Source organism: Thermobia domestica, chromosome 4 (assembly GCF_964235325.1).
Source record: "Thermobia domestica chromosome 4, izTheDome1.hap1.1, whole genome shotgun sequence".
Taxonomy (NCBI): domain Eukaryota; kingdom Metazoa; phylum Arthropoda; class Insecta; order Zygentoma; family Lepismatidae; genus Thermobia; species Thermobia domestica.
This window is the reverse complement of record NC_137457.1, coordinates 280093745-280119607: the sequence shown is the minus strand read 5'-3', so window position 1 is coordinate 280119607 and position 25863 is coordinate 280093745. Positions and strand designations below refer to the sequence as shown.

At 33.9% G+C, this 25863-nt stretch overlaps 1 protein-coding gene across 2 annotated transcripts in view; it reads right to left on the bottom strand.

Annotated features, from left to right (window-relative positions):
- LOC145684106 (uncharacterized) overlaps positions 1-25863 on the bottom strand; it is a 510020-nt gene that overhangs the window by 463411 nt on the left and 20746 nt on the right. The window contains exons 1-2 of one of the 2 annotated variants that reach the window (XM_081756000.1): positions 19278-19822; positions 8160-8242 (exon numbers count right to left, since the gene is read on the bottom strand). The gene's annotated coding sequence lies outside the window, so the exon portion shown is untranslated. Of the gene's footprint in view, positions 1-8159; positions 8243-19277; positions 19823-25863 lie in introns of those variants that run through there. The other variant, XM_081756003.1, reaches the window with a different exon arrangement.

The window sequence follows — 25863 nt, the reverse complement described above, 5'->3', positions numbered from 1 at the left end:
AAAGCATACGTTAATAGTATTTAGAACAGGGATGCAAATAAGCAACAAAATTTTAGTCACCCAAGAAAAAAGCTACTAGCCCAGATCCCACAATAGAGATCATTTACTTACTTTCGGTATGATATTAAATACTCGCCCACACCGATGAACCACTCGCGTCGGGCGAGTGGTTATTTACACCCCTGATTTAGAATATTATGTAAATCAAATTACATGTACATTTTCGACGACCTAATATCAACTCTTGTATTTTCATTAATAAAACCTAACATGTGTTGTAATTATGGTGTAATACCAATCATACATTGATCAGTTAATTTTACAGAATGTTTAGTAACACGCAATTTGATTTTGATTTTTATAATATTGTAACTTCAGAACCTTTCAGGAAACGTTTAAAATGGATTCAACAGATGGATAATATCCCGGCAAAGGCGCCCATGTTGTGGTTTCCAAGGGGGGCAAGTATAAGCGACGTTTCAAATATAGTTTCAAACTTTGCTGTAACTAATGTAAAAATTCTATTGGGTTTTCGATATTCCTAAGTACAATTTCCTCTTAGGGGGAACGAGCGCCCCACCTTGCCCCCCTGATGGGCACCCTTGTAATCCCGGTGATATTTTAACGTGATGCCGATCAACATTATTATCAATAACACTAAAAAATATGAAAAAATTTGACTTTGCAAATTTCCCTCCCTCCTCCCTCTATAAACAATAAGTCCTCATACAGGTTGTTATCATGTAGGGGACTATCTCATACATTGCTTCACATACCAATTTTTATGGGTGTACTACAAAGGGGGGGTGAATACCCCCCAAAACCTGATAAAAAATAAAAGAACGAACTTCACCCTCCCCCTTCGGCCGTGGTACTCCCCACATACATAACATGCTGCATCCTTCAGGAATACATTGCTATCAAAATCATCTTCCTATCTTGATTCAAAGGCGCCGATTTCTCTGTAAATTTGGGGGGGGGTTCAGATGCAGAAGGCATATATATGAGGATTTTAAGACAAATTGCATTCAAATTATGAAAAAATATTGTATATTCATAAATACGATGCGGGGGCCTACATGAGCTTTGGGGTGGCCCGGGCCCCCTCGGCCCCCCAGGATAGGCGCCCTTGTCTTGATTTGGGGCTGAGGTATTGTAGTTTAAAGCCCGACGCAGCAGTTGCGTCAATGGGCGTTTAAAAGTTAACGTTGATCGGTATAGAGTTAATATGGTAATAAATAGCGAGAATCAATTTTCCACAACCAATTAAGCATCTCGATCACTCTAATCTCTCTACTAAAAACTAGAAGTAGTAGAAATCTACTACCACTTCTGGTTTCAACATTAATTGAGAAATGTCACGCTATACTAACCAACCTCCTTCACGTGGTGTACACGCGATACTGCTACTTCTTATATAACACTACTTTTAAGAAAAAGTATGTTTACTTTTCAAAAATTGATATTTTTATTTAAGTATTATTGTAATTAATTATTAATATTTTACTTTAAAATCCAGTGTATTCATTGAGGGCCATGGTGGTTCAGTGGTACAGCGCTGGCCTCTGGTGCATGGGGTCCCTGGTTTAATTCCCGGGCAAGAAAGTTTGTTGTGGACAACATCGTGTCCGTGGGTTTACTCGGAGTACGTCCGTTTCCTCCCACATTCTCCTTCCCCCAATTCTTCCATCGTGAGTCACTTGCTTTAACCATCCGTCTTCCTTAGCCCGAAAGGCATATCTAATCGCGGGAAGTTAATCTGAAAATTTTTATTTAGTTTCATTTCATTTTAGTGTATTCATAGCTGAAAGTTGTTCATGGGATCCATATTCGAGATCGAGTTTGAAGATTCGATGATTTGAAATGAAATCTTTGAAGTTTTACGTCCTACGATTATGCCAGCTAGGCTAAATGAGACGGTGATGGTGAGAAATGAATGAAATTGTGGAATGAAGAAAGTGGAAGGAAACGGGAGTATACCGAGAAAACCCACGCACACGGTTCTTGTCCACCACAAAGTTCACTTCGTGCGAGCTGAAATCGAACCAAGGACCCCATGCACCAGAGGTGAACGCTCTACCACTGACTCTCCGCGGCTTTTTTGAAGATTCGACTTCATGTGATCCAGACAGTGATGCTAATCGGGTCTAGGTCAAAACCCCCACAGCCAAAACCCCCACACTCAAGAAATGTCAAAACGCCCACACAAACCGTCATAACCCCCACACAAATGGACAAATCTCCCAAACACACGAACGGTCAAAACCCCCACAGCCAAAACCCCCACACTCAAGAAATGTCAAAACGCCCACACGATCGGTCATAACCCCCACACAAATGGACAAATCTCCCAAACGCACGAACGGTCAAAACCCCCACAGCCAAAACCCCCACACTCAAGAAATGTCAAAACGCCCACACAATCGGTCAAAACCCCCACACAAATGGACAAAACAGCCACACATAGCAACGGTCATAATCCCCACATAAATGGACAAAACTCCCACAAAATCGGACAAATCCCCCACACTCTGAAATGATCGTCATTTCACGTCTTTGTTGCGGCTCTTTATGACGCCCAAGAAGAATAGTTGCATCATCAGTTTAAGTGGAATAAAAAATGTTATTTAAAAGTACAAGGGCAATACATGAGTATGGGGGTTTTGTCAATTTGTGTGGCAGTTGTGACTATTTCTGAATGTGGGAGTTTTGTCCATTTGTGTGGGGGTTTTGTCCATTTATGTGGGGATTGTGACCGTTTCTATGTGTGGCTGTTTTGTCCATTTGTGTGGGAGTTATGACCGTTGGAGGTTATGACCGACTACCAGTGTGGGGGTTTTGGCTGTGGGGGTTATGACCGTTCGTGTATTTGGGAGATTTGTCCATTTGTGTGGGGGTTATGACCGATCGTGTGGGCGTTTTGACATTTCTTGAGTGTGGGGGTTTTGGCTGTGGGGGTTTTGACCGTTCGTGCGTTTGGGAGATTTGTCCATTTGTGTGGGGGTTATGACCGTTTGTGTGGGCGTTTTGACATTTCTTGAGTGTGGGGGTTTTGGCTGTGGGGGTTTTGACCGGTTCCCTGCTAATCAGCCGGTTCGCACCGGTTCGCTAGAACCGGTTGTTAAAATATTTCGAGTTCGCAAAACCGTTTGTTATACCCGGACATAAACATATACATACATCCATAACGCATGACCTAACCAAGAATGAAAGAAGACAAACAAATTTGTGAAAACATCTGTGTACTTTTCTCGCTTGCATTATTCTGAAAACAAGCAACTTTGAATTGGGAAGACAGAAATTTGAATGGGAGGCGCCAAAATATTTATCTGATGCGACCGATAAAGAGTTTTCCTGTCATGTCAATAAAATATTTCCAGGTCTTAATTTGTTAATTCTCTTGAGTGTTCCATATTTGTATTGGTGAGAATATACGTTTAAAATTTTCAGACAACAAAAGGCTGGTTTAGGTAAAGCTTTGACTTAATCTTACTAACAAAAATACACTATTGTATATTCCCTCATACGTTTTCCCCTGCTAAATTTGATTTTGTTTGAACGTGACACTACAAAATACAATATATGCAGTTCTTATTTCGAACCCAAGGTGGTAAAATTTGCGTTGCGTCCTAAAACGTAAGAACTCTTGTATCTACATTGCATGGTTTGCTTCCTAAGAGAATTATATCCATCCATTTATTATATCTCTCTCACATTATATATATATATATATATATATATATATATATACAAAGAGAGAGAGAGAAAGAGGAAGTCCTGGTATAGTGGACCCGGGCAGCTAAAGTGGACCCTCTGTTTTTCTCCGGAAGAAATAAGGACAGAGAGTTGGTAATACTGTCGGAAGGTGTCGCTCTCTTCCCTAGTCATCTATGTAAACTTTCACTAAGAAGGCCATTGAAGCCGAGTTAGAAGGTATTATTATATGTGTGAAGAAGATTCTAACATTTGGCAAAGCTATGTTTGTTTATGTTTTTTTTTAATAATCTGTACATGCAGGATTTTATAAACAATGTTGTAGCACGAATGAAATATCGTTGTATGTTACATTAGCTTGGTGTGACGTTAAAATGATACTACGTAATTTATTCAAGAAACATGTAACATCACTGTTGGCGGCTAAAGTGGACCCCAACATGGCGGCTAAACTGGAGTAGGGTCCACTTTGCCCGACCTCTTCAGTAGAGTGTTTTATTGTTTATGTTAGTTACTATTTATTACACGAATGACGTAAAATTTATGAGATTGTTATTAGTATATGCCTATTATAGACGAAGGTGATGCATCATAGTAAAAAATTTAGAGATTATAATGGTAAGTGATACTAACAACTATACTATTATAGTAAAAATTTAGCTAAGATTGTGGTGGTGAGAAGTGGATGTAGTACGTACAGTGTTTTCAATGGTGGCATGAAACATGCACTGTATTAGATGTTGTTGAGCGTTATGTTTCTGCTTTTTTGTAAAGAATAAAAAACATATTGCTCAGCTTGGGATAGTTAAATAGTAGGGATGCGCATGAGACGATTCGAGACAGGATTTTCCTGGCAAAATTCGAGTCGAGACACGGCTCTTCCAATAGAAAAATATATATATTTTTCGAGTTGAGACATCACTGTTACAGCACATTTTCGAGTCGAGACAGCCATAAATGTTGTCTCGTGCGCATTCTTATTAAATAGTGATCAAACAATTCTGAATTGTTAATTGTTCTGACATAAAAGTGAATGAAAAGCGCACAGTACATTTTTATTTTAGTAATTTTCGTCTACTTTATAACTTATGTTTTTGTGATAGCTAGTGATTTTCTGTGGTTATGTATCAGGAAAGTGAAACAAGTATGATATTTTGGTAATAGTTGAAATTTCGAGGCTAAAGTGGACCCGGGGGTCTACTTTATCCGACCATTTTGCAAACGGGCAAGACTCGCCATTTTTTATTTATCAAGGAATAACTGAAAATTTAACACAATGTAAGTGAAATTCTGTTCGAACGTTGTACAAGTAAACAAAGAAATTTTTTCTTCTAATAGTATACATACATTTGTATATTGACAAATTTCTGTTTAAAAATAAAAATGGAGGTCCAAATTATTGGCACTTCCTCTCTCTCTCTCTCTCTCTCTCTCTATATATATATATATATATATATATATATATATATATATATAGAGAGAGAGAGAGAGAGAGAGAGAGAGAGAGAGAGACAGGAAAGGAGGGCTAAGTTGATACATGAGGCAAAGAGAATAACGCAATTTACAGTGAACTGAAAACAGAGGGCAGGAAATGTTTGCTCCAGTTTATGACGTCACTAGTGAAAGAAGAGAAGGACGTTACTTTCCTGAGTGTACGTGTTGTTGTTTCGACGAGAGAAAAAAAGAAAAATACGGATTTTGCTAAAAAAAAAAAAAAAAAAGTTCAAGAGGTAAGGATTTTGAAATCTTTCCTTACTATTTCGTAGGATGTTTGCGAACACACTATACATGGAGAGGGTGGGATCTTACCTTTGTTATCATGTTTGAGAATTATTGTAAATACGTCGTCCATATGCTGTAGACAGTCTTTTGTCTCATGTGGTAGTGTGGAGCAAAGAGAATAATTTTAGAAGGGGCAAAGCGAATAGCGATTCACTTTGCCCCAAGCATAATGCAGTACTGTTTTAGAACATCTGTTTGGCACTAAATGTGGTGTTGACGGTACGTATACGTTGCAACACAGCTAGTTTGAATATTGAAATTCATATTGAATTTGTTCCGTTAACACTCGCCGAACAAAAACATAGCAGTAGTAATAGTAGTAGTGGTGGTAGTCGTAGTAGAGTAACATCAGTAGTTGTTGTAGTAGTAAGATGGGTTAGGATAGGAGTTTCGTTAAATAATCGCAGCGGCTATTAACGCAACTTATCCTAATCTAATTCTATACCACTGTTAAGAAACTATTAATTTGATTTTACATCTTTTAAAATGATTGTAATTAACTTCAGTTCTTTGTTTGTTTCTTTGTTTCTCTACTTTTTGCCTCGAATCAATTTACGTAAAATGTTCCATACATGTTCAGTACTAATGACTACAGTAGCGTACGGTGAAATTTTGTTCGGGGAGGGGGAAGCTCGAAGTCTCTACGTGCAGAGGAACTAACGTTGTCACAACACAGTACTGTGAGGAACTTGTTTGTACGATGGGGATCAGAGTTTCTAGAGAACCCACCTTATTCACGTGACATGAGTTCATGTGACTTTCATCTGTTTCCTAAGATAAAGGAACCACTGCGAGAGATGTATTTCTGCACCAGAGATGCCATACTTTGAGCTATAGGACGCTCTTATGCAGACATTAACAAAGAGAGCAACGCTGCTGGTATCCTGCGACTTCTGTACATCTGGCAACGGATGCAACATGCTGCAATGGATTACTTGAAGGCCTGTAGAAGTCTCATGATTTACAATAAATGATTCAAGAAAGATGTATGTGTTGCCACTTATTTCTTTCCAGCCCTCGTATATACGCTGTTGGAGAAAGAGTGAATTCCAAACTATGAAGTAAGTGTGGTGCTCTTCATGATTTATCCATTAGGTAATAAAATATTGTGTTGGATTTTAATCCTACACAGTAAAATAAATGGCTGTGTCAATTAAACGCAATGACTTTGTTTTTCCCAGTTCTGCTAAATTTTAACACAAGCCTGGTGCTAAAGCGACAACATTTACATAAATATTTTTGTTCTTATTAATCGAATATAACTTATGATGAATAATAAAGTGGCATATATTATGTGTAAGTAGTTACCCTACCAAAGATAAAATATAGTCAGTGACGAAGACGAATATAATGAACATAGGAACAACAGATCGCAGCACTTCTACTAATGTAAATATCATAAAATTAATTCGCTCACAAAACTATCTTCGTGAAAGATTACAGGGAATGTAATACATTATTCGTTACTTGGTATAAATCTCAAATATACTGCGTAACACTTCTATCATAGCAAAAAATAAAAACATACGAATACTCAAGTGTCAGTTACTAGATATTCATGGTATCCTTAGAATGCGATGCGCACATTTAAAATTACAGTATAAGACCAAAAGGTAGTGACTATATATAGTACTAAGCATTGTTGCTGCCAGTGGAGGCAGTGACTGTTATAATACGTCTCAAAATTGATTTTACCCAATTATTAATTACTTTGTAGAAATCTTATATTTAATTTTTCCTACAGTGTTATTTTTTGTAATATTATAACTTGTCACAAATTTCTTGTACTCATAATATTTATTCAATATTTCTCATTTTTCGTTTATGTCAATTAGTTAGTCATGTCTTGACTTGACCAGCTTAAATATATGGGCGTACTGATACTAATGAACAATTTCGTTACCCAGTAAAATACATATATTTAGGAATTTTTTTTCCTAAATTATGTAAATTTATGTCATTTCAATATTATGATATTCTAAATATTCGATTTATTTAATTGGGATAAATACAGTACTTTGAAAATTATTCAATCAGTAAATTCGATTATTATTAAAAGTAGGCGGATTATATTTGTAGTCTTGTATATGTTTACATTCCCATATGTTGTAATGTAACGTTACTATGGAAACAGACGTGTAAATTCCTGATTTAAGGAACGTCTAGGGTTGAGATTAGAGTGTGTAAATGACGCCTATCATATACCTATTTGATTTTCGTTCCTGAAGACATTTAGCAATTCTGCTAATTTTAGCGGAAATAAGATACGTCAAATACCTAAAGTGTAATTAATAAAGTTCACAAATATTGAACTGAATCTATGTCAGAAAATCTATTAAATAAAACAATTTGGGAAATATCTTTTTAAAAAATACATGTTATTTCATCAGTGATTCAACATGTTTAATCTGCTTGCTGAGTATTAGATCTTGAGGATTACAGTAAACCGAACTCTTCTTTTGGCTTACAAATTCTTCAAAATTAAGTTTGAGTTTTAACATTACAGTTCAAATTACTTTTATTCACAGGACTCTCGAGTCAGTCTTTCTGCTCTCATTTTTTCCAGGGTGGGGCGGGACGTCACGTGGAGGTATAGCCAAGGATGTTATAAAATAGAGGATCTGCCCATAACATACGTATCCTATGATTGGTGATTTTCTTACCTGTGAAGTTATTTCGGGTGATTTCTTCTCACTCCTATTTATACATCCATACGTGCAGTATGTAACCATTGCATAATATAAATCTGAAACATAAATAAAATTAAATGACAGACATACTACACGTCTACATATGAAGATCGAAATGTTTTGAGCCAACATATATGACGATCGTTCAGTTACCTAATAGGATGAGGATACAGGCAGATTCCCTATTTCAGTGGTTCTCAAACTTTCCGATAACGAGGACCCTCTCTTCATTCGGAAAGTGATCTGCAGAGCCCCTTACAATGCTATCTGAAATTTCGCATGGTATTTAAAAATATACTAATTAGAATTAATTACCACTGACAAGAAAAATATAAAAATTAATGCAGTAAGTAATTTATTCTAAAGATATATGATTGTTTACTAGTGAACGAAATTTCAATTGAAAATACAATAACTTTCAAAACTGAATTTTTTTTTAAAGAAATCTACTTGATAAAAAATGTTCAAAATGTGGGGCCACTAATGTAAGGAATGAAATTCTTTGTGTCTTTCCATAATTACACTGAAATCTGAAATATTGTCACCATCAATCTTAGGTCCGATTTCGCATTAAGACAATTTCGTTTTAAGGTTTTAATACTACAAAGAGCAGAGCAAGCTGCTTACGTAAGTAATTGGTAGGGAAATGCATCAAATGTTGCAATGCCTTTTAAGACAACTCTTCGTACAGCACACACACAACCAAAAGCTACCAAGTTAATTTTCTTTGAAAACTTTTCTCCATGAAGTTTCGCAGGATAGTTCCAAAAACTGTTCTTGTTCTGTGTTAGAGCGATTCATACCTTGTGTATCATGGATTTCTACATTGGTGAGAGAATTTTCAATCCAACCATTACCAGGTTTTGGGACAGGGCAATATTCTCGAAAACTTGCAGCTAATGCTTTCAAGTGTTCTACAAGGTTTTGTGCATATCAGCAGAGAGTTTTTCACCTGAAGATTCAATGAAATCCTTTAGCACTGGAAATGATGAATATATATCGTTTTGTACTTGTACTGCCCACAGCTGCAATTTCTTAATTTTAAAAATACTTCTTGCATAACAGCTGAGAGGTTCATTTTGTTACAACACATTTCAATTTTTTGTCGTCCCGGACCCCCTGGCTAAGTCCCACTGGCCCTCAGGGGTTCGCGGACCCCACTTTGAGGACCATTGCTCTATTTGAAAACATCCTTGCGTATCACGAGGTATCGTTCAAAAGAAGAAGTAAAATACTGCATTCGCAATTACGTTACTTGGTATACTGTTTCAAGATGGTCAAAAGTCCCTCCACAAGACGTCACGGACAGGAAGCCAATCAGAACGCTAAACGCGAACTGAGTCTAACTGTTATTTTATATACCTTTACATTTACTAGCAGAAGAAGTTGAAATTTTGCAAGCATAGCAAAGGCAACAAATATAATTTGTGGCTAGTTTTGCTTTAGTCCTTCCTTCCACAAAGTAAAATGACTGTATTTCTGAGCACTGTACAATACTTTACTGCGTATTTAAATTATTAGTATCTCGTTGGAATGAAAGAGTTTTGGTAAGAAAACCGCAACTCTGATTTTTAATTCAATGACTTTAAATTCATAGTAACGACAAAATCCTTTAGACTAGTTTTGTTTAGTGGACAGCAAATTAATATCAATGGAACATTTACAGTTCAATGGATACCTTTATTTAAAACGATTCTTTGCTGGTGTTTACAAAATTAATTCCCACGAGTATTTAGATCGAATTACCTCCCTATTTTGATTCTGGTATAGATGTCTGGCTTAGTGGCCCAGGTTAAACCATGTTTTGATAATATTGGTGTTAATTATAAGGAATGAAATGTGAATTATGCAGGACCAAAACCAGCCACAGAGGTTTGGGGGAGCCATGAATATGTTAGGGGGCGGGACAAGTCATTATAAATTTTCTTACAAAGATCTAAATTATGTTATTTGTATTAATAATAGCATTTTGTATTGAGATCTGGAGGGGCCATAAAAAGTTTTGGAGGAACCTGGCCTCCCCTAGCAACCCTCTGGTTGCGGGCCTGGAATTATAGAATACATGTAGTACGTAATTTCCAGTTATGTAGGTACCAATATTAGAGTAAGGTAGTGCTGTATGTTATGAACTGGTAGGAAATATACAAAGCCATTATCATAATTTGGATTTGAAAGGTATCTTGATATTCCATGTAGGCCCACAGGAAACAACGATTTCGTATTTCATAACTTACGCACGTAAACACCTAAGCACAATCTTGTAAGAACATGTTAAATTTACTGTCGAGTAAATTTGATCATTACATAACTGAAAATCGATTATAGCGACAGCTATTAAGAAAGTCGTGAATTAATTTAAATCAGCTCTTACTAAATGTTCATTACAGATTTCTTTCTCCTTTCCTGTTTAAAATAAAATTTCCTGTGAATAAAAACTAATCTAATTAATACACAATTTTATTTCAATATTTAGCTAGATGATTTCTTTGTAATTTTAAAGTTATTTGGTGAGAATTCTGTGTAGAAATATTTCCAATTATAAGATTCTTTTAAATTTGTAAAAGCAATAGGGGTCTCAAGTGTTCAAAGACGAATGTGTAATAAACCTTCTGCATTATAAATTTTAAGAGATTTATGATAAGTTAAGATTGCCAAAGAATGAAAAAATATTAATTTTTAATTTAAGTAAAATTTCGTGTTTGAGTGATTGCAGGGATATACCTAACAACTGCTAAAATAGCGGCCCAATTTAAAAGAATTATTAAACATTATTATAATCAGCACACATGTACGTTTTAAATAGTAAGTACAACAAATGAAATGAAATGAAATCTTACTTATAGTTTTACGTCCCACAGTTATGCCGGTTAGGCTAAAGGAGACGGTGATGATGAGAGATGAGTGAAATGGTGTAATGAAGAAAGTGGGAGCAAACGGAAGAACCCCGAGAAAACCCTCGAGCATAGTGTTTGTCCACCACAAAGTCCACACGGCGAGTAAGTACAACAAGGATAATTACAACTTCATGATATTTAAATTCTAAAATTTCCCGACACACCCTCTTAAACTGTGTGCCACACTAGAAATCAGCGATCGACAATATACATTCGTCTTATTTTATTGTAAGTAAAAATTTAAGTTCCGAAATCGCAAGATATTTTGATATGGATTTGATAGTTTAATCCTTTATTATTATTATTATTATTATTATTATTATTATTATTATTATTATTATTATTATTATTATTATTATTATTATTATTATTATTTTCAGCTAACAAGACACTGGAAGTGGAGGGACAAAGACAAGATAAGAAAGCCAGATGAAACATCTTTTAGGAACATTAAAGTTTTTTGAAAAAAAAAATGTGTACTTGAGCGGAATGAGTACAAATATGATTTGACAAAAGTGTGTGTTTGAATACTTCACGGAATGTAAAGTATTTATTATATTGTAAATGATATTTCGCTGCGTTGCATTGTTAAGAAAGCATATATATTACACAACATAGAAGTATCCTACATGATGCGTTCAGGGCACAAAGGAATCAAGTTCACTTTTGGCCGTTTTGTACATATTTCACCTTTTATCTGAAACTCCCTTCAGAGTATAAAAGATTCATTTATAATACTCTTATAATGTAAAAAACTGTTAACTGTACCCCTATAATTTTGATGAATGATCTTCATTTCTTTGTGCTTTTAACGCCTCATATTCAAGGATTCTCACAATAAGAACCATTTCATTACCAAAGGAGGAAACATTTGTTAATAATAAATAAAAAAAAAATATCCTAACTTTTGTACTGGTTTCTTTTTTGTTCTATAATAGTATTCTAGTCTACACAATACTGTATTTACGCGAATCTAATGTCCTACCAATGCTACCGATCATAATTCTCAATATTATATTTGTACTGTTCCCCGCCAAAAAAAAAAAAAATAAAATAAAATAAATGTGGATTAGATTCTCGTAAATACAGTAACTTAACCTTTCCTTTCAAAGTAAATGGTCTTGTTTATTAAGAACAAAACAACAACAACAACAACAAAGATTTCCAGAGGGATTCCATAATGTGTTTGGTAATATTAAACAATATCTTAAAGCAGAATCGGTCACTTTGTGTAAATTACATCAGGTGTATATACTAGGCAGAGTTGCAGCCTCCTCATTCTTCTTCCTCTGTGGATACCTACGTGTGCTCGTAATATCAAAATAGCGAAACGAAATAGATTAGTATATTACTAGCTGAACCTGCGCTGTCTACTCAGCACATCATTCACGTATGAGCATGAATCCCCTTGTCATTCCTCACAACATTTGTATTTATTCCTTTACAGACACAACTGAAAAACGTCATGATAAAAATCGGCAAGGGGTACCATAAAGAGGAGATTTTTCGATTATTTTTTCAATATCTCGCACCGTTTGCAAGATTGAGCCTACTTCCGGTTGGAGTTTCTAATTCTTGTATGATCAGTGTTTTCTTTCTTCTTGTATGCAGTATGTAATAATCAAATACATTACATACCAATTAATTATGTCAGTGACATATGGTGTTCATTGGGCAAAACACTCCAAACAATAAAGATTCATCTTAGCCTGGAGAAATGGTTATCCTCCGTTTTTCATTACCATTTGGCCATGAAACAAACACCTGAGAAATGTACAACGTCTGTATACAAATGTGTGGTGTTGGAATGTATAACTCGTAGGATATGATGATTTACCTTTTTAAAATTTCAACACTTCCGGTATACCCCTAAAAATGTAATAAGGAAACAACGGCTATGTTTTTTTAATATTCAATTAGAACTGGACAATCTACAGAAAATTTGGAATTGAGCAGCGAAAACGGCACGTTTCCAGCACTTGTGGTTTTCGAGATGTCATTGTCGAAAGGATTGGAGACAAATATATAAACTTTTCTTTGTAGACAAACATATAAACCTAACATTTTAATATATAGATGATATTAAAATTTATAATAATATTCGAACTACGAAAACTAATAGTTTTAGCTTAGAAATTGATAATTAATAATACGATTCACTATATAATTTCCTATTGTTACTTATTTTTATTATAATCTTAGGAAGTAATCATTCATTTTGAATTTCGGTTTTACTAACTTACAGAAGTTTTTTATGCCTCTGACTTGTTCAGACGGCAAGAGATGTTTATGACGCATTTGATGCATTTGTTCGGACGGCAAGAGATGTTTATTATGGGTCTGATATATTTGTTCAGATCCCAAGAGATATTTACGGATTTGATATATTTGTTCAAACGGCAAGATATGATTAGTATGGGTCTGCTATACCTGTCCAGCCGGCAAGAAATGTTCAGGACAGGTTTAATACATTTGTTCACTCCGCAAGAGATGTTTATTACGGGTTCGATATACTTTCTAGTCGACAAGATTACGAACTAATTTCGTTGTTTAGAAGTGACGTCAGCAACATACGGCAGTATTGTCAGAGGTATTTACAGTTTTACGTGAAGTTTTTGGACCGTGCATATTCAAAAGAAACAAAAAGACAAATTGGACCTAATTAAATTTGTACGAGAATGGTTGTGGTATGTGGTGTGGGACAAAAGTTCTTGAGCAGTTCATCAAATATAATCTAATTGAATCAGTTTCACTTCAGGAATGAAGTTCAAAATCTTTTAGAAGTTAAGAAATAAAAGAATAATTGTGAGAGTGACATGGTTGTAGTATGCATGATGACATGTTCCTTATAATCTGTCCAGTCTTACCTCTAAACGGACATCCTTGTACTGTTGAAACCAAGGATGTTATAAAATAGAGGATCTGCTCATACGTATCTTCATCATATGAACTCAATGAAGCCAAAAAAAAAAAACCGAGCATCGTCTATACCTGCACGTCTGATTGGCTACTCTTGCTTCCGCCATGATTGTTGGCTCGAAACATTACAATCTTAGTGGCGCGGAGTGGGTAGAGTAGGTGTGGCGAAGCTGTGACGTATGGCTTCACGATGGGTAGGTCCTCTATTTTATAACATCCTTGGTTGAAACATTTAATTGACTAGTGATGCATCACTTCCAATCTGGCACGGGAAGGAGCAAATTATACGCATCCTGTGCCATACAAGATACTTGCAGCACCAGAAGAAGAACACACTTACACAATTAAATTGGCGCCATACCTCACAGTGCATGCTTAAGTGTAACACAGTATTTGTATTACTTCACTAAGCATACGCGATTGCAATATTATTGGGTCATGTGTATTATATTTTTGTACGGTTTCTTCATAGTAAAAGTAATAAGTAGAGACCGGATGTTCAGGCACTAAAAACCTGAAAAATAGGCAGGCAAATAGGCACTTAGAATTTAAAAATAGGCAATTAAATAGGCACTGAAATGTAACACGAAATAATGAAGAAACGTAAATACTCAATACAATTAAAAAATAAATTCAAGCCACAGATAATGTTCAAAGAATATAGAAACATAACTCTGTTAATATTTTCTTTTGCTATATATATGGGTAGCGTTTATATATACAAATAAAACTTGGCATGTATTCCATATCTATTTGGTCATTCTCTACACCACTTTATCACCACACATAACAGTCCAAATTTTATACACTTTATCAGTACACAGAGCAGTCCAAAGGTTTATAGCACTTTGTTAGTACACTTAGAAGTTTAAAATTTTACATCTTATCACTGCAAACAGCATTTATATTTCTCGGAAGAGGCAGAATCCTTTATTGAAGTACTAAATTATATATTTTCCCCCAATAAAGCCTTATTTTGAAGAAAATACATAGAATAGGCAATATTAGGCACAAAAGCTATTATTTAGGCAGGAATGGTCGAAATAGGCAAAATAAAATTGGCTTGAATTGAAACTATAACCCGCGCTTTAAACTTTAAAATATTATTTTTGATCATATCTTTAATATTAAAGAATAGGCAGTTTGAATAACATCCAGTCTCTAGTAATAAGTAAAAGCGGTGAACCATTTTGCGGAGGAATACAAGCGGCAGTAGGCCTACAGCCAATCGATGTGGTTTAGTTCCATGTCACTTTGTTTATAGCAGGTTACAGCTAAGGCGAAACAATTAATAGAGCTGTAGGTATGACGAGTTAACATAGTAAAAAATCTTTTCTTTTTATTATAATGGCATATCTAGTGTTCATAGATCCAAGACATGCCATCTTTCTTTTAAAAAAGGAAAGAAAGTCCCAGATTTTGTATTTAGGAGTAAGATATGAAATATTATTACAAAAAATTTCCCACCTTTTCCTTTTGTGATATAGTGTAATCTTTAGATCTAATCTGTAAAGATAAAGAGATTTTTTACACTTATTTAGTGCTTTCTGACATTCTACAGTCCACCCTATTTTATGATTAGGTTTGGTTTTATGATTGTATTCCATACATTTTTGAGGATGTTTTTATACTTTTCTTCAACACTGACATTGTTTATATATATATATATATATATATATATATATATATATATATATATATATATATATTGTTGCAGTATGCGCTTCACGACACTCCAAAATTATAGAAAAGGTAAAGATTTAAAATTTATTAATTTCATTAATTGGTTTAAAGAGAGAATTATGACAATGTTTTGTTTATTATTCTAAAATGCTGTAATCAAGTAGCAGACATGTTATATCATCAGTAGGCATTGCTGATGCCTGTTGTTTCATCAAGAAGAAAGACACTAGTCTGCAGTGTCACAATAATAACAAAACAAATATGAAATATATAAATGTCAAACGTTGTGAAAATTTTGTAAACACAGACACATAACTGAAATTAGGTAAAAGTGGAAATATCGCAAACATAAGCTGTCTACAGAATTTGGTCAATGAAAGAAAATGCAGAAATTGTGAATAAGCACAATTTCGGCTCAGAGATGGGAAACGTCAGAATAAGCAATCAACAACAACAGAATTCGTCATCACGAGAAGGACGATAAAAACCTAATGTTTGAGGGAATCAAGATGAGTGAAGGATCAGTGAAGGAGGATCAGTCTCAGGGAGTCTCTATGATCAGTTCTGGGAGACCCGTAGAGGAGCAGTTGTTAGCAGTATCCATAGAACAGTCTCCAAGGAGTTTTATTCTTGGCATAGTCTCAATGAGCCATTATTGAGATCAACATCGAACCGAGTTCCAGTGGACATCCATCCACTGGGCGACGAACTTTGAAGTCTGCAGTTCAAACCTCGTTCATCAAAGGTATGCTAAATAACATCTCTGATATTCATTCTTTGACCAATTCATAGATAGTTCTATGCAATGCGAATTAACTATTTTACTTAATAACACAGACAAACATACTACTACTAAAACTCTCCTATAAAACAATAAGTGAATAAATGAATTCTCTAAAGATTAACATTATCAAGTTTTAATTCAATCTCCTTTCGCATTATAATTAGTAAGTAAGTCATACTACGCTCCCGCAAGGAGGTTGAAATGGTGGAGGCGACCTTTGGTTCGATTTCCGGGAGGTCTACTGTTTAATAAGTTTAGTAACCCATTAGTGATAAAGTAAAAGTGACTCTAGGTTCGATCCCTGGATCAGTAAAAGTAGTCATACATCTTGAAATGGTCAGATACAAGAAATGACATGCGTTTAGGTTTGATTCTCGTTATGATATTAAGGAACATAGTATAGTTACTGGGCTATAAACATGGCTGGAAGCCATAAGGGTAATTTAACCCGCACCACCCGCCCTTACTGTGTGCTAACATTAGACATAATATCGTTAGAAATGTCGTTTTTAAGGCAGCAATGCTGTCATCATTGTTATTCATCCAGCGACATGCTTGGATGCTACAATAAGTACTCTCATTTAGACATGTAAATAGAGCATAGCCAGTAGTATGTATATAGTGAATATTAATTATAGTTGTAAGTTTATAATATAGGAGTCGGGTATATATAAATATAAGTAGTTAATTAAATTTATAGTTAGTGTAATTATAAGTAGTTTAAGAATAAGAATTATATTTAGTTTAGTCAGTAAGAATTATTATTATGGTTATATAGATAATAAGGTTGAGGATTTGTATATTATTGTAGTTTTAGGAAAATTTAAATAAGTAATTTTGAGTAAGATTAAAATAAAATGAAGTTAAAATAAGGAAGTAAACATTAGAAGTTAAAATAAAAGTAAATAAACAAAAATGTCTTCAAGACATAGTAAATAATACATTACTAAGGTAATAAGAATTTTGTTTTAAAAAAGTAATAAATAGGATTAAATAACTAGGTCATGAAGGATAATTTTTAGGTAGCTATCTGGAAAAAAAAAAGAAAAATAGAAGAATAAGAATATAGTAGTAAATATTAGTAAATAAGTAAATAAAGGCAAGAAAGAATGAAAAAAAATGATCGATGAAATTTAAATGTATGGTGATTAGGTTTAAAAGATATAGTAAATATATTCAATGTAATTAGGACATTCTTTATAGGAAAACCTAGGTAGGTTAGAAATCACATTTTCGTGACGTTGAACTGGGAGTGCGCCAAACCTCTCACGAAAATTTGTAGGAACACATAAGTCTTCGGCGACATTAAGGCGGTACAGAAAGGAATTAGATACCCACTTGTCGTTCCGCAAAGCGGTGAATTTTTTTTAGTGAGTCTTACCTATTTAGTCGAGTACTAGGAAGATCAAAATTTTGATTTTTTTTTGTTTTTTTGTAATTGGATTGTAGGATTAGAAATTAGTTAGATGTTAAGAACATAAGTGTTAAGAAAATTAAGAATAGAAAATAGACTTGCTATCTAGCAATTAAGTTAGAATAGTTAAGTTCCTAGGATAAGGAAAGGTACAAAATTATACTGATCACATGCATTCAAATTAAGGAATGAGAAAATGAGATGGAAAGATCTGGAAAGAGGAAAAGAGAAGGAAAATAAGTAAACTAAAAGGAATAGATAGCTAATTTAATAGTATATAGATTAATAAACAGAATATTATGGATTTGACAAGGCAAGATTTTAATTAATCTTGAAATATTTTATTATTATCACTAGATTTGACGATTAAGTATTATTATGAGTATTAAGTATTATTATGATTATTATATTTTAGTAATGTTAATGAAAAAAAAAGAAGCTAGCTAGATAAATATATGAGTAAGCATTAAAGATAAATACTAGTTAAGATATAGAGCTCTAGAGATAGCTATAATAGAGAAATAAGCTTACTAAATAAGATTTTAGGGGATATAGGACTACGCTATATGCAGTCGATTTAGATACCCTTAAATAGATATAGCACACTATGAGACGAAGTATAGTATCATGTTTATAAACTGATCAAAGCGTTCGTTTCAACGTTTAGGCCATTTGGCAAGAAATGATTTAATTAATTATTATTATTTAGCGCTAGTTAACATTACTGTATTATTATATTATTATTAATTATTATTAAGATTATTATGATTAATTATTATCAAAATTATTATGATTGATTTATTATTATATTAATTATACCTGAATGTGACAATGGCTTAGATAGTTTTTGGGTTACAAGGCCAGTAACTAAAGACGTTTGAGTCAAGATCTAGAAATAGACAAGTATGAAGTACAATTAATGTACTATTTATTATCAATATAATATCGAGATATCGATTTAAGTTGATTATTATACCGATTTTGACGAGTTTTAATAGTTAAATAAATAAATAAGATTTTTGAGTATGGAGAAGAAGGGAGTTTTAAAGTAAATAATTTTTTTTAAAATAAATAAATAGTAGTAAAAGAAGTAAATAAATGGAGAAAGTAACTGTATATAAAACGGATTTATATGATGGCTTGCGAGGAAGGCCGCAAGACAACAACAAAGGCCTAGATCCCAGATTCATGGAAATATGAGTTTGCTTCAGTATAATTCCCCGAATCTGTAAATACGTTTTATGTGCAGTGAATTGTGATAAATAAGTAATTTAATAATAGGAATAAATAAAGACAATCGGTTACGGAACATAATTAATAATAGAAATTAAAATATTTGTAAAATGTAACATGTAGAGTATTATAAATAATGTTTAATAAAATAGTAGAGTACTCACCATTAAAAGTAGAGATGATATAGCACAATAAAAGGATGTTGAAAAAAAAATAATTATATAGATATAACGCGTTCACACACGAAATTAAACATCACGTAATTTACACACTTCATTGAAAAAAAAAAGAAAAAAGGTAATATATTTAGATTTACACATAATTTGCATTTGAACTATGAATTGGTTGATCACAGTATCAGGATGATATTTTATCATACAATAGAACTGTAATAGTGAGTGCACGTAGACAATTATGTATCAGAAAGACGCTTTACACGTAGAGTGAATATGTAATTAAGTCAAGGTCGAGCGGAAATTGCAGAAGGAGGAGAGAGAGAGATGAAGTTTTTGCTGAGTTCAACAGTTTTTGCATAAAAGCGTTGACTCGAGATTGACATTGTGTTGCCAACCATGGTAATCAATTTGTGTCAAGGTTGCGGAAAACAGAATGCTGTTTATGTTTGTGTTTTAGTGTTGTGCTGAATTTAAATGGAAATCCATAGTGAAAGTGTATAAACAAATACTATAGTGTGTGTATATATATAGTGTGAATATGAATAGAGCTGTTTCAATTTTCCTAAGAAAGGACTTAGGTTAGAAACATTCATTATTGTGTCGACAGCGAACAAAGTTCAAATAGTGTTGTGTTTTGTCAATAGATGGCAGACACATGCTGTTATCAAGCAGATGCAGTATGCTCTCATCAAACAGATGTGAATTTGTAAGTGAGAAAGAACTAAATGAACTTTTGGAAAAGAAATCAGGAAAAAGAAAATTCGTGAAAATTCATATCATTAATTTTTGTTTGTTTGTTTTAACAATAATTTGGCTTTCGATTTCAAAATAAATTATTTTTAAAATTTTCACACGAATTAACAATGTTGAAATTTCATATACAGGGAGTTCTCCGAAAGCCGATCTTTTGCAAAGATCTAGTCGGCATCGGAGATGCCTTAGTTTAAAGTAGGGGCGTGTTGCAGTATGCGCTTCACGACACTCCAAAATTATAGAAAAGGTAAAGATTTAAAATTTATTAATTTCATTAATTGGTTTAAAGAGAGAATTATGACAATGTTTTGTTTATTATTCTAAAATGCTGTAATCAAGTAGCAGACATGTTATATCATCAGTAGGCATTGCTGATGCCTGTTGTTTCATCAAGAAGAAAGACACTAGTCTGCAGTGTCACAATAATAACAAAACAAATATGAAATATATAAATGTCAAACGTTGTGAAAATTTTGTAAACACAGACACATAACTGAAATTAGGTAAAAGTGGAAATATCGCAAACATAAGCTGTCTACAGAATTTGGTCAATGAAAGAAAATGCAGAAATTGTGAATAAGCACAATTTCGGCTCAGAGATGGGAAACGTCAGAATAAGCAATCAACAACAACAGAATTCGTCATCACGAGAAGGACGATAAAAACCTAATGTTTGAGGGAATCAAGATGAGTGAAGGATCAGTGAAGGAGGATCAGTCTCAGGGAGTCTCTATGATCAGTTCTGGGAGACCCGTAGAGGAGCAGTTGTTAGCAGTATCCATAGAACAGTCTCCAAGGAGTTTTATTCTTGGCATAGTCTCAATGAGCCATTATTGAGATCAACATCGAACCGAGTTCCAGTGGACATCCATCCACTGGGCGACGAACTTTGAAGTCTGCAGTTCAAACCTCGTTCATCAAAGGTATGCTAAATAACATCTCTGATATTCATTCTTTGACCAATTCATAGATAGTTCTATGCAATGCGAATTAACTATTTTACTTAATAACACAGACAAACATCCTACTAAAAACTCTACTATAAACGTTCATTGAATAAATGAGTTTCAATGGTAAACAATCTCAATTTCACTTAAATCACCTTTCGCATGTCATATAATAAAAATCCTAAGTTTTTAGGTTGGTGGAGATAGAAGGAGTTTCTAGTTTCCTACCTACTCTGGATAGTAGGTAGAAGCAACAAATACTGTGCAACTATTGTTACATCCCTTAGCTTCATAGGCACAAGCACAGTAGTCTGTTGACAATATATATATATATATATATATATATATATATATATATATATATATATATATGTATAAGATCACGTATGACATTAATATAACTACTATAATTATACGGTTGTTTATATTCCGTGTATTTACAAGATTCTTGAATGGTATTTTGATAGAAGTCTCAATTTATATCAAGGGTAATCGATTGTAATTTTGATCTGAATTCTTTGGTAATATTTTTATTGAAAGTAGTTTTAATATTTATGGCATGCGTTGAAAAGAGGATGGGATAATGATCAATTTCTCCCATATCAAAATATACCTTTCAGCTAGTATTTATATAATAACTATTTTTACAATATTAATGTCTTGTACACTTTTCCCGTGCATACATAGTCTAGTCGTTATTCCATCAATCATTACAATATATTGAAAATTTCTTAAAACTTGTAAAAGGTTGTTGTCTGCAGTATTACCTCTTGAACCTCTCCATAATTTGCATTGTATATTCGCAACTCCAGTTATGCAATCAAAATTATTATCCAAAAAACAGTTTCCCAAAAATCACTATTTGTAATGATACGTGGATGAATGTATATATTTAAAAAAAATTAGCTTTTGTATATTTAAGAATAAAAGTTGTATATTATTATTCAGATCATTTATATGAAGATTATTAATTTTGAAAGACATGCTATTTTTTACACAAAAAACAATGCCACCATATCCATCTTCTCCATTTTGTTTGACAACATTATTATATTTTTTAATGCGTAAAGATATATTTGATTTTAAACAAGTTTCTTGTAATATTATGACATCAGGGTCAAAATATTTTATTAAATTATCGAGAAAATGTAATTTATTATATATGCTTTGACTATTCCATTGTATAACAGAAAGCGGTTGAAAAATTTCCACTTCCGTACTAGGTATCTATTAAAGATTAGAAGCATTAGAGTAGTCCAAAAGTAGATATACAGTCCCGTACTGATGGCTGATGGCATTTTATATCATTTACTTTTTGTTATCCATAATTACATGTGTTGACTTAGTTTCTATGTTAGTTTTTGTTAGTTTCTTATAACTTATACTTTGAGTTCGAAACAGACCGAAGCAAATAAACTAAAATGTCATACTTAATTAACCAGGGCTGTATACCTACTTTTAGGCCACCCTGTATATTTACGTGACAATATTCTCCAGAAAAGAATGGGAAACATCTACATTTTGTGAAAGTAGGTTAGTTGTCATTTATTTTTCAATACTTCTGTATGTGTAGAAGACAATTGCTGGAATAGTTGTTTTATTGTTGTTATTTTATTGGTTTTGTCAGAAGAAAAGTAACAATTGACAAATTGCGTGAAGGTTATTCTCTAAGAGTGGAGATAAATCTACCTTTCGACATATTTTTACTTACATTTCAGATATTATTGTTCTCTAATGTATCCATCAACTTATTTTAATTTGTTTTAACTGTATTATTTTTTGTATCTATTTTATTTCTGTCGAAGGTTAAGACAACGTAACGATTAGGCACCCTACCTTTAGTTGAATCATACCGGAAGATTCTACGCGCTGACGTGACTGAGAAATCACTCTTAATATCTTTCAATATAGCATCCATAGTGATGTCTCTTTCTACATCTTTTATAATACATATGGAGTATAAGATACAATTTGGCATACACGCTTCCCATTTATTTTGATGAAGAATGTCATGCTCTAAGAACATGTTGGCTTCTTGCCCTGATTCAAACGTAATCTGAAGTAAATTCTTACCTATAATATTAAATTTAGATATGTCATTTATTTCTGTCAAGTAAAATTTTGGACTGATCGACATAACATCTTTGTTGTCTAAGTCTTCTGTAATTGATTTTACATATAGCCTACAGTGTATGGATGAAATATGTACTTTTGTTATCATCCAGAAGTACTTTATTTTGGTCCTTACTAGAGAAAGACTGAACTTTATTGTTTTTCTGAGTGACCGTCAGATTTTGCTATGTTAGGATCTGTGGTGTTTTTAGTCACTATTTCCGAATGTATCTGTATTTTCATAGCAACAAAATTTTCTACTTCGCTATAAGCAGTTATATTGTTTTCCTCTGCCATCTAGAAGTAGTAAATTAACTATCAAACTAAATTTAACAATACGTAAACAAATATTTTACTCAATGCCTGAACACAACATCCTTAAATGAACATTCAGAATTACAACTTATAAAGAGGAAACGAAGTATTAATGGAATGTTCTCACTCAATATTAGGAAAATATTACGTCCAGCCGGTGAGGTTTTCAATTGTTTTAAACACCCGATCAGGGACGGCGTTAAGGGTGGGCGAGGGTGGGCGACCGCCCACCCATCCGCCCACCCCCAACAGAAGTAGAATAATGAAGGTGACCAGTGCCGGATTTAGGTTTGATGGGGCCATAAGCTATTGAAGATAATGGGGATCTTTATATTTCTAGCTTTCTTTTTCAGCGACAAAATTTCGCCTTTTTTATTTGAATATATGCTATATGGTAATTTATGGACCTAATACATATCTAAATACGTTTTCGCATATATTTCGTTATCTTAACTTACTGTTTTGAATACATTACAGAGAAACTGTAAAATTTATAAAATTAGCGGTAGTTTAATTTGGTCCCAATAAAGCCCCTTGCCGATCTTCTCTGTTTTCTTTTTGCACTAACTATGATCAACGCTCCACGCCATGCTTCTACAATATGTGGAGACCGCATCATTTCTCATTTCAAGTTGTTTCTAGTCAGTTGGGTAAAGTTTGAAACGTTTCCAGGGATCCGATGTAAGTAAATACAATCCGAATATCATCCAGGGTTGGTAATTACTGCCTGAAGCTCAACTAATCGTGTAAGCTTTTTCCAGGCCAGGTTACTAGAGTAACTCAAAATGGAATGCAACTCTTGAAAATTACACAAGGTGTAATACGACACAAATTCGCTGGAAGCAGAGGCGAATCTAGAAGGTTAAAACTGGAGGAGGGGCAACTAAAACCCAGATTATGATAGATATATTGTGAGTTTACTATAAACTTTCAAAAGTGTGTAAGTAATGGCTTCAATAATTTCTGTCACTCAAAAAACTGGGGGCTTAGACCTCTCCGGCCCCTGGTCAGATACGTCTCTGGCTGAAAAACCTAACTGTTGCAATAAAATTATTATAAGTCCTATAAATGTAGGTAGCATCTTTTTACTGCGACGTGAAAAGATGTTGGTACCTTGCGTTGCTATGTAGTAACTAGTGCCGATAACCTAATGCATTCAGTCTGCTGCATACTAACTTACACAACGTAAATTCGGGCAGTTCTGGACGTAACAATACATAAAATACTGTTAATATATACAAACGAACGACTCATATGCTTATAACGAATGGATGAAATCACTATGATTCGTGCTCCTATCCTTTTCTTTAGTCAGGGGCGGATCCATTCTGAATGTTTGGGGAGGCAGTCGCTCGAAGTCAATAGGTTTTATTTTACGTTTATAATACAAAGGTGAAAATTCTTAGGATTGGTTTTATTTTTAAAATAAAAAATATTCAATTCTGGGGGCGATCGCTCCCTGGATCCGCCCTGCCTTTAGTGATCCATTATTGCACTCTATAGATCACTATATGAGCTCCTCCGTGGCTAAGCAGTTAGCGTACTCACCTTTGGAATGGGAGAGCCGGGTTCGATTCCTGGAGAGAGCTCATGTGGTTCGGATTCCACGTTAATCAGTAGGTTCCGTCTCATATAGCCTCGCTGCTGAAAGGGACATTAAATTCAAAATCAACTCAACTCTATAGATCACTTTGAAAATCAGTGCCAAGTTCTGAAAGTTATGAAAATGCTTCTGCACACTACTTTTCATACTTATGTACAGCGAAATATCTATAATTTCGCGATATAAAGATTATTACCGCTTAGGGCTGTAATTCCAATATATTTTACTATTATTTCGCCAGCTTGTCGTTTCATGTCTTCTTCTTATGCATCCACTGTTACCAGACTCAATTTCTTGTCGAATTCCAAACAGTACGTGAAAGGGTAGTACTAGAGTTCTATCCGCATACAAGATACTGTATCACTTATGCTGTGAAGTCGTATTAAAATAGTTAAGTGTAATGGCTGTAAAACAGGGTCCCGATTACAAATGGGGCTCTGAAACAAGATCCCCATTACAAGCGAAGTTGGGAAACGAAGGCTCCATTATAAGCGGGGCTGGGCAACAGAGATCCCATTGCAGGCGGTTTGGAAAACAGGGCCCTATTACTTGCTTCATGAGAGCTTAATACATAATAGTACAGAACACCGTTCTTGTATGTGCGTTTTATCTTGCTTGCTTTTTCATATTATTTGGAAATGACTACAGCCATTTTTCTTTAAATTTTTTTTTGGGGCCCCCAAGCTTATACGTAAATCTGGCACTGAAGGTGACATCCTATACTTCAAAAGCAATAGGTATTACTTTCGATTGAAATGTAATAGGTTCTAGGACTCTGTTTAACTCTGCAATGAACAATGATTTTAAGACAGATACTTATAGTAATATAATGATGACAAAAGTC